Source organism: Elephantulus edwardii, unplaced genomic scaffold, assembly GCF_000299155.1.
Source record: "Elephantulus edwardii isolate Elephantulus edwardi_28Jun2011 unplaced genomic scaffold, EleEdw1.0 scaffold00567, whole genome shotgun sequence".
Lineage (NCBI taxonomy): Eukaryota > Metazoa > Chordata > Mammalia > Macroscelidea > Macroscelididae > Elephantulus > Elephantulus edwardii.
Window position 1 is genome coordinate 253,574 of NW_006400317.1, and position 9,293 is coordinate 262,866.

General features: G+C 38.8%; 1 pseudogene; it reads right to left on the reverse strand.

Moving 5' to 3' along the window:
- Nucleotides 1–4,536: 4,536 nt before the first annotated feature.
- On the reverse strand, nt 4,537–5,805 carry LOC102871905 (annotated as a pseudogene).
- Nucleotides 5,806–9,293: the final 3,488 nt, after the last annotated feature.

A 9,293-nucleotide genomic window follows, 5' to 3' on the forward strand; every position in this document is an offset into this window, starting at 1 on the left:
TTTCACTCAGCATAATGTTCTCCAGAGTCAACCATTTTGAATAATATTGCATGAGTTCCTTGTTTTTTAATGCAGCATAGTATTCCATTGTGCGAATATATCACAGCTTCTCTATCCATTCGTTTGTTGATGGGCACTTAGGTTGTTTCCAATTGACATATTTCAACAAACACTGACCTGGATGTGCTCACTAAATTGTGCCAAGAAATCTGGAGGAAACCACTTGGCCAAATGACTGGAAGAGGTCCATATTTGTTCCCATTCCAAAGACAGGTGACCCGACAGAATAAGGAAATTATTAAACAATATCATTAATATCACATGCAAGCAAGATTCTGCTGAAAATGATCCAAAACTGACTGGAACAGCATGTCAACAGAGAACTGTCAGATGTGCAGGCTGGGTTTAGAATAGGCTATGGTACTGGAATATTATCACTAATATTAGGTGGATCTTGGCTGAAAGCAGAGAATACCAGAAAATGTCTATCTGTGTTTCATTGACTATGCAAAGGCTTTTGACTGTGTGGATCACAACAAACGGTGGCTGACTCTGAGAAGAATGGGAATCCCAGAACATTTGACTGTATTTATGTGAAACTTATACTTTGACCAAGAGGCAGTTGTCAGAACAGAGCAAGGAAAACCTGCATGGTTCAAATTTGGGAAGGGTATACACCAGGGATGTATTCTGTCTCCATACCTTTTCAATCGATATGCAGAACAGATCACCCAGGAGGCTGGACTGTGTGAGGAGGAATGTGGCATCAGGATTGGAGGAAGATTCATCAACAACCTGCGTTAATGCAATGATACAACCCTGCTTGCCGAAACTGAGGAGGACCTGAAGCGCTTGCTGCAGAAGATCAAAGACTGCAGCCTTCAATATGGATTGAAGCTCAACACCAAGAAAACAAAGATTATCACCACTTGACCAATTGGCAGAATCATGATATATGGTGAAGAGATTGAGATTGTTAACAGCTTTAGTTCGCTTGCCTCCACAATCAACACTCTTGGTACCAGCAGTCAGAAAATTAGAAGACAAATTACGTTGGGAAAATCAGCTGTCAGCTCTCCACAGTACTGAAGAGCAACAACATCAGTCTGAAAACTAAGGTGTGCCTAATCCAGGCCATAGTCTTTGCAATTGCTTGTTATGCATTAGAGAACTGGACAATGACTAGGGATGATAGAAAGAGAATTGACATGTTTGAGCTGTGATGCTGGAGAAGAGTGTTGAATATACCATGGACTACCCGGAAAACAAACAGGTTTTCATTATAGAGAGAGTGAAGCTAGTCTGCTTCTTGGAGGCAAGGATTCTGAGGCCTCGTCTGACATACTTTGGGCATGTTGCAAGGAGGGACCGGTCCTTGGAGAGGGACATCATGCTTGGATTGGTGCGGGGACAGAAAAGGAGAGGGAGACCATTGATGAGATGGATTGTTTAAATGACTGGTGTAATGGGTAGGTGTGTTGGAGACAGTAAAGATGGCACAGCATAAAGCAGATTTCAGGTCTGTAGTACATAGGGTCACTAAGAGTTGCAAGCTACTCGATGGCACATAACAACAACAGCAAATTTCTTCTACTGTTCTTAGAGGCATAATGGTAGTAATATTTTATTGGGTTATATTTTTTCAACTTTTCCTATTTTTAGTCTTAAAATTATAGATCAAAATTACAAAGGGAGATTTACCGAACCACTGCTGAACAATGAAGGAAATTTTGGAAAGTTCATAAGAACACATACTTGACTAGAAATCTAATTAAACTGTGGTTGCTCAACAGTTTACATTCATTCCTGCATTTTCTCAATAAGTTCTTCCTTATACTTGCCTTTCTCTTTTCCAACTTTCTGAAATTTGGCTTTACATTCAATACTTTCTTTTTTCCAATCTTAATCCAGTTTCAGCCTGGTGATAACCAAAGTTGTTCCTTCTCACACTGGACTTTCTTGATGTACTTCTTTCTGTACACCTGAACTACCTTGCCAATTTGCTGACTTTTGTAGTGTCCTCAAACCACCTGGACCTCATATTTGTCCTCCCTTTGTACTCCCAATGTCAGTCCTATATTATAACAGTGGTGTAACGCAGTATTTGTCCTTTAAAAAATTTTATTAATTTTAATGAACATTTACAGAGATTTTGGATTTCCATTCATTCATTGTTGAACTATTTTCTCTACACCCCCCCAGTTTGTTCCTCTCTATTTTTTTCCCTTGAAATTGTTTTAATTGTCCCATTGCCACAGTGCTTGTCAAAACCAGTTCTGATTAATCTTCTTTGTCAGTGTGTCCTTTGCCATTCCCTATCACTCCTCCCTGAGAGAGATTTCACCCTGATTCATAAGGAAAAGGGGACTGCATATTCTCTTAGCTACTTCCTGCTGAAAAGGGACGCTGTAGGTTTCAGGGTGAAGATCTTCTCTCACTACTCTAAAGGGCCCCTTTGGCAATAGGAAACATGTAGACTATTGTGGAGATTGATTTTGGAATTTAGATGCACTGTTGTCAGTTGTGCTTAGCCATACATGCTCATATCCTTGAAGATGCATTTTGAGTATTTGTCCTTTTGTGCCTGAGATTTCACTCAGCATAATGTCTTCCACACTCATGCATGTTGTGTAATGATTTATTAATTCATTGTTATTCAACGTTGCATAAATTTCATTGTGTGAATGTACCATAGTTTTTTCTATCCATTAATTTGTTGATGCGCACTTCCATCTCTTTGCTATCGTAAATAACATGGCAATAAACCTGGATGTGGATACATCTGTTGTGGCTCTGGTTTCTTTATAGTATATTGCCAGTAGTGGAATTGCTGAGTCAGATAGTATTTCTATTTCTAACTCCTTGAGAAAGTGCCAGATTGACTTCTGTAGTGTCTGTATTATTTTACATTGCCACTAGCATGAATAAGAGTTCTACTCTCTTCACAACCTCACCAGCATTTAGTGTTTGCTACTCTGCTGAACTTTGCTATTGTTGATGATATGTCTAATAATTGTTTTTATTTGCTAGGAATTTTGAACATTTCATGTGTTTCATGGCCATCTGAATGTCTTCTTTGGAGAAGTATCTGTTCATATCCTATACCCTTTTTGCGTTTGGATTGTTTACGTTTTTCTTATTGAGGTGCTTGAGTATTCGGTAAATTTTAGATATGATTCCCTTATCAGATATATCATTGCCAAATATTTTTTCCCAGCCTGTGGGTTTTCTTTTTACTCTGTTGGAAAAGTTTTGATGTGTATAAGGATTTGATTCTTAGAAGGTCTCAATCTATTTTCTTCTCTCTTGGTTGTAGGTTTTTCATTATGCTTGGAAGTTTGTTCATGCTCTGAATTAAGGCTTCTCGAATTGTTCCTAGCTTTTATCCTATAATTATAGTTCTTTGTTTTTACTCCACCTTGAGTTAGTTTTTGTGTATAGTGAAAGGTGTGTGTGTTTTGCTTAGGTTTTCTGCAGATGGTTTTCCAATTTTGCCAACACCATTTGTTAAGAAGGCTGTTGTTTCCCCACTTAACTGATTTTGTCTCCTTGTCACAAATAAATTTATCATAGGTAAATGAGCTGATTTCTGGATCCTCAGTTATATTCCATTGATCTACGTGTCTGTTACTGTACCAGTACTATGCTGTCTTGACCAGCACGGCTGTGTAGTAGGATTTGAGATCAGGGAGTTTGATGTCTCCTACCTTGTTTCTCTTTTTCAGTAGTGCTTTGCTTATTCAGAGTCTCTTTCCATTCCAGATAAAATTGGAAATTTCCTTTTGCAAGAATGAAATTGGTATCTGTATTGGGATTACATGGAATTTGTAGATTGTCTTTTTTAGAATTATCATTTTCATGATATTTTTAGTTTTCCTATCCATGAGCATGGTATAGTCTTCATTTCTGCAGGTTTCTTTTAGTAATGTTTTGTAATTTTCTTTGTATAGGTCTTGTGTGTCTCTAGTTAGATTTGTTCCCAAGTAGTTAATCTCGCGATCAGCTATTGTAATTGGTATTGTTTTTCTGAGTTCCATTTCCATATTCTTTTTGTTATTATAGAGAAATCCAACTTATTTGTGTATGTTGATCTTGTATTCTGCTGCTTTGCTGAATTGGTCGACCTGTCCAGTAGTTTTCCTGTTGAATCTTTAGGGTTTTCCAAGTATATTATTATATCGTCTGCATATAGAAATAGTTTTGCCTCCTCTTTGCCTATTTGTTTTTTGTTTTGTTTTGTTTTTCTATTTAATTTGTTTTATTTTTCTACTTAAGGGAATACTTGATTCAAGACTCATTAGAGAAGTGGACAGCTTGGATCTGTGACAAAGCATTCCTGTTTTTTTGTTGTTGTTGTTGGGTTTTTTTGGTTGAGTGTTGTTTTTTTTTTGCATTCCTGTTTTAAAATATAGTTCAGTTGTTGTGTATGAAAGTATACACTGTTGCATACACATTAAATGATCAGACCACAACTTTTCAATGTTTAAAATAGAATAAGCTTCCCTGTAGAAGCAGTACCCTTGTGATATTTTAACTTTAGTATTGTTTTCCTTCTTCCTCACCCTCTCCTTCAACAGAATCCACATCCACCTCCTTATAATCCTTTTTAAGGGCAGCCATGTCCTCATGGGCCTCAGAAAACTCTCCCTTCTCCATCCCTTCACCCACATACCAGTGAACAAAGGCATGCTTGGCATACATCAGGTCAAACTTATGGTGCAGGTGAGTCCAGGCCTCAGCAATGGCTGTTGTGTTACTCGGCATGCACACAGCTTGCAGTACTTTGGCCAGGTCTCCAGCAGGTACCACAGTGGTAGGTTGGTAAGAGGTTGGTAAGGAGCATTAATCCACAAACTGCATGGTATGTTTGGAGTTCGTGGTGGCAATGACAGCATTGACATCTTTGGGAACCACATCACCATGGTACAACAGGCAGCAAGCCATGTATTTACTGTGGCGAGGGTCACATTACACCATCTGGTTGGCTGGCTCAAAGCAAGCATCTCTGCTACCTACAGAAAGCTGTTCATGGTAATCTTTCTCAGCAGAGATAACAGGGGCATATGTGGCAAGAGGGAAGTGGATGTGGGGATAGGGCACCAGGTTGGTCTGGAATTTTATCAGATCAAATCTAAGGGAAGCAGTGACAGAGGACACAATTTGACCTATTAACCTATCCAGGTTAGTGTAGGTTGGACGTTCAATATCAAGGTTTCTGTGGCAGAGGTCAAAGATGGTCTTCTCATTGTCTACCATGAAGGCACAAGCTGAGTGCTCCAGGGTGATTGTGGATGGTGAGAATGGAGGTGTAGGGCTCGACCACGAAAGCTGGGGGCTGGGTAAATGGAGAACTGCCATTTGGACTTCTTGCTGTAATCACCAGAGAGGCAAGGATTTGAAACCAGACCAAAGCTGTGGAAAACCAAGAACCCCTGGAGACCTGTGCACTGGTCAGCCAGTTTTCTAATCTGGTCCAGAACCAAGTCAGTGATTTCCTTGCCAATGATGTAGTGGCCATGGGAGTAGTTATTGGCAGCATCTTCCTTGCTTGTGATGAGTTGCTCAGGTGGAAGATGGTAGGTGCTGTGCAAACTTGATCAATGACTGTGGGTGTGGGTTCCAGGTCTACAAACACTGTTCTGGGCACATGCTTGCCACCACCAGTCTCACTGAAGATGTTGAAGGAGTCATCTCCTCCCTCAAGGTCTTATCACTTGGCATCTGCCCATCAGGCTGGATGCCATGTTCCAGACAGTAGAGCTCCCAGCAGGTCTTGTCAAGCTATACACCAGCCTGGCCAACATGGATGGAATACTCTCACACAAGGTTGCTGCTTTGTGGTTCCAAGGAGAAGTACAGAAGAAAAGGGGAGGTTGTTGCTTTTTTAAAAAAAATTATTATTCATTTCAATGAAAATTTACAGAGAGTTTGGATTTCCATTCATTCATTGTTGCACTTTTCTCCCCTCCTAACCCTCCACCCTAGTACACTACCCTCTTGGAAAAGTAAAAGAAAAATTCTTTCTTTGTTTTACAATCCCTCCCCCCAGGTCCACTCCACTATGAAGCCTTTGCTCTGGACTCCTGTCATGACAAAAATACCTAATCACATATCCCTTTTAAACAGTTTTCTCCCACATTTGTTTCATTTTTGAACCCATCTTTCTCAGTCTCCCCCAACCCTGATGTCAGTCCTGTTTTACAACAGTGGCTCTCGAGTTTGCCTATATACTTTTAAAAAAAATTTATTTTGTGTGTGTGTGTGTGTACCGTCAAATCAGATCTGACTGGTACAGGAGGAGATTGTTCCTCCTTCTCCAGCAGAGCATCTGGTGGATTTGAACCGTGCACCTCTGGGATTGCAGTACACCTTCTTGCCACTAGGCCACCAGAGCTCACCTATATACTTTTTACTATGTTGAGGAAGTTTCCCTCTAATCCTATTCTGTTGAGTGTTTGAATCAGGAAGGGCTGTTGGATTTTGCCAAGGGCCTTTTCTGCATCAATTGATAGGATCGTCTGGTTCCTGTTCTTTGCTTTGTTAATGTGATAAATTACATTAATTGTTTTTCATATGATGAACCATCCTTGCATACTTGTTATGAATCCCACTTGGTCATGATAAATTATTATTTTTTTAATATACTTTTGGGTTCTACTGGCCAGGATTCTGTTGAGGATTTTTGCATCTATTTTCATGAGAGATATTGGTCTGTAGTTTTCTAGGTTGGTGGTGTCTTTATCTGACTTTGGTATCAGGGATAGCTGTGATTCAGAGAATGAGTCTTTCCCCCACTCTATTTTTAAAATACTTCATATAGAATTGATGACAGCTCTTAATGTTTAATAAAATTCACTAGTAAAGTCCAGGGCTTTTTTTTTTTTTAAAGTTGGAAGTTGTTTTATGACCTATTCAGTTTCTTCCTTTGTAATGGTATTCATGTGTTCTATTTCAATTTGTGTCTGTTTGGGTGGATTGCAAATTTCCAAGTATTTGTCCATGTCCTCTAGATTTTCCTATTTGCTTGAGTTTAGTTTTTAATAAAATTCCATTATTAACCTTTTAAAACTCAATTGACTCTATTATGACATTTCCTCTTTCATATCTTATTTGGATTATTTTATTTTTTTGTTTTTTTAAAATAATTTTTAATTGTGATTTTAATGAAAGTTTACAGAAAACTTGGCTTTCCATTCATTAATTGTTGTACATTTTCCTCCCTACTCCACTCCCCGCTAGTTTTCTCTTTAAAAAATTCATTCATTGTTGCATAATTTCTTCTCTCCCCCCCTCGCAGTCCCCTTTGCTATACACCTCTTATTCTGGACTGTTGTCCTTTTAAACAATTTTTTCCCTTCATCTCTTCATCTGTTCCAGTGCAGTGTTCATTATTTACTCCCTCTTTTCTTAGTTTTTCCCCAACCCCCCAATGTCAGCCCTGTTTTATAACAGTGGCATTATTCAGTATTTGTCCTATTGTGACTGAGATATTTCACTCAGCATACTGTTCTCCAGGATCACCCATTTTGTGTAATATTTTATGAGTTCCTTGTTTTTCAGTGCTGCATAGTATTCCGTTGTGTATACCACAGCTTCTCTATCCATTCCTTTGTTGATGGGCACTTGGGTTATTACCATCTCTTTGTTATTATGAACAACACAGCAATAAACATGGATGTGTATATATCTGTTTGGGTGACAGTTCTGGTTTCTTTATATTCCCAGTAGTGAAATTGCTGGGTCAAATGGTATTTCTATTTCCAACTTTTTGAGAAATTGCCATACTGCCTTCCATAGTGGTTTCACCATTTTACACTCCCACGAACAGTGAATAAGGGTTCCAATATCTCCACAACCTTACCAGCATTTGTTGCTTGCTGCTCTGTTGAATTTTGCTATTGTTGCTGGTGTGAGATGATATCTCAGTTGTTTTGATTTGCATCTCTCTTTGACCTAGGGATTTTGAACATTTCATCATGTGTTTGCCATCTAAATGTCTTTCTTTGGTGAAGTGTCTGTTCATATCCTGTGCCCTTTTTGCAACTGGGTTGTTTACCTTTATTTTGTTGAGGTGCTGGAGTATTCTATAACTTCTAGATATAAGTCCCTTATCAGACATATCATTACCTAATATTTTTCCCAGTCTGTAGCTTTTTTTTACCCTGTTGGAGTTTTTGGATATGCATAGGGATTTGATTCTTAGAAGGTACCATTCATCTATATTATTTTCTCCTGGTTTTATGTTTTCCAGGATGCTTGGAAGACTGTTTATGTTGTGGATTAGGGTTCTAGAGTTCTTCCAAGCTTTTCTCTGATGAAATTTTTAGTCCTTGGTTTTACTCCTAGGTCCTTGATCCACTTTGAGTTGGTTTTTGTGTATGGTGTGAGGTGTGGGTCTTGCTTAAGGTTTCTGCAACACCATTTTTGCCAACATCATTTGTTAAAGAGTCTTTTGTTTCTCCATTTCACTGATTTCATCTCCTTGTCAAAAATTGGCTAACCTGATTTCTGGGTTCTCAATTTTATTCCATTGATCTATATGTCTACCACTATACCATTACCATGCTGTCTTGACTACCATGACTTTATAGTAGGATTTGAGATCAGGAAGTGAGATACTTCCTACCTTGTTTCTCTTTTTCAGGAGTGCTTTGCTTATTCAGGATCTCTTTCCATTCCAGATAAAATTGCAAATTGTGTTGTCCGTGTAGAGTGCCTTTGGTAGAATTGTAATTTTCACAATATTGAGTCTTCCTATCCATGAGCATGGTATATTCTTCCATTTCTCCGGGTCTCTCTTTGTTTCTTGTAGTCATGTTTTGTAATTTTCTTTGAATAAGTCTTTTGTGTTTCTAGTTAGATTTAATCCCAAGTATTTAATCTTGTGGTTGCTGCAGAGGGTCAAGGACTGCAGCCTTCCATATGGATTGAGGCTCAATGTCAAGAAGACAAAGATTCTCACCACTGGACCAATTTGTAACATCAGGATGGATGGTGAAGAGATTGAGATTGTTAACAACTTTAGTCTGCTTGGCTCCGCGGTCAACAAACACTCTTGGCACCAGTATCCAGGAAATAAAACAACGTATTGCGATGAGAAAGTCTGCTGTTAGGGACCTCTCCAGGGTACTGAAGAGCAATGGTGTAACTCTGGAGACTAAGGTGTCTGATACAGGCTATGGTCTTTGTAATCACTTGTTATGCATCAGAGAGTTGGACAATGACTAAGGAGGATAGAAGGAGAATTGATGCCTTTGAGCGTGGTGCTGGAGAAGAGTATTGAATGTACTCTG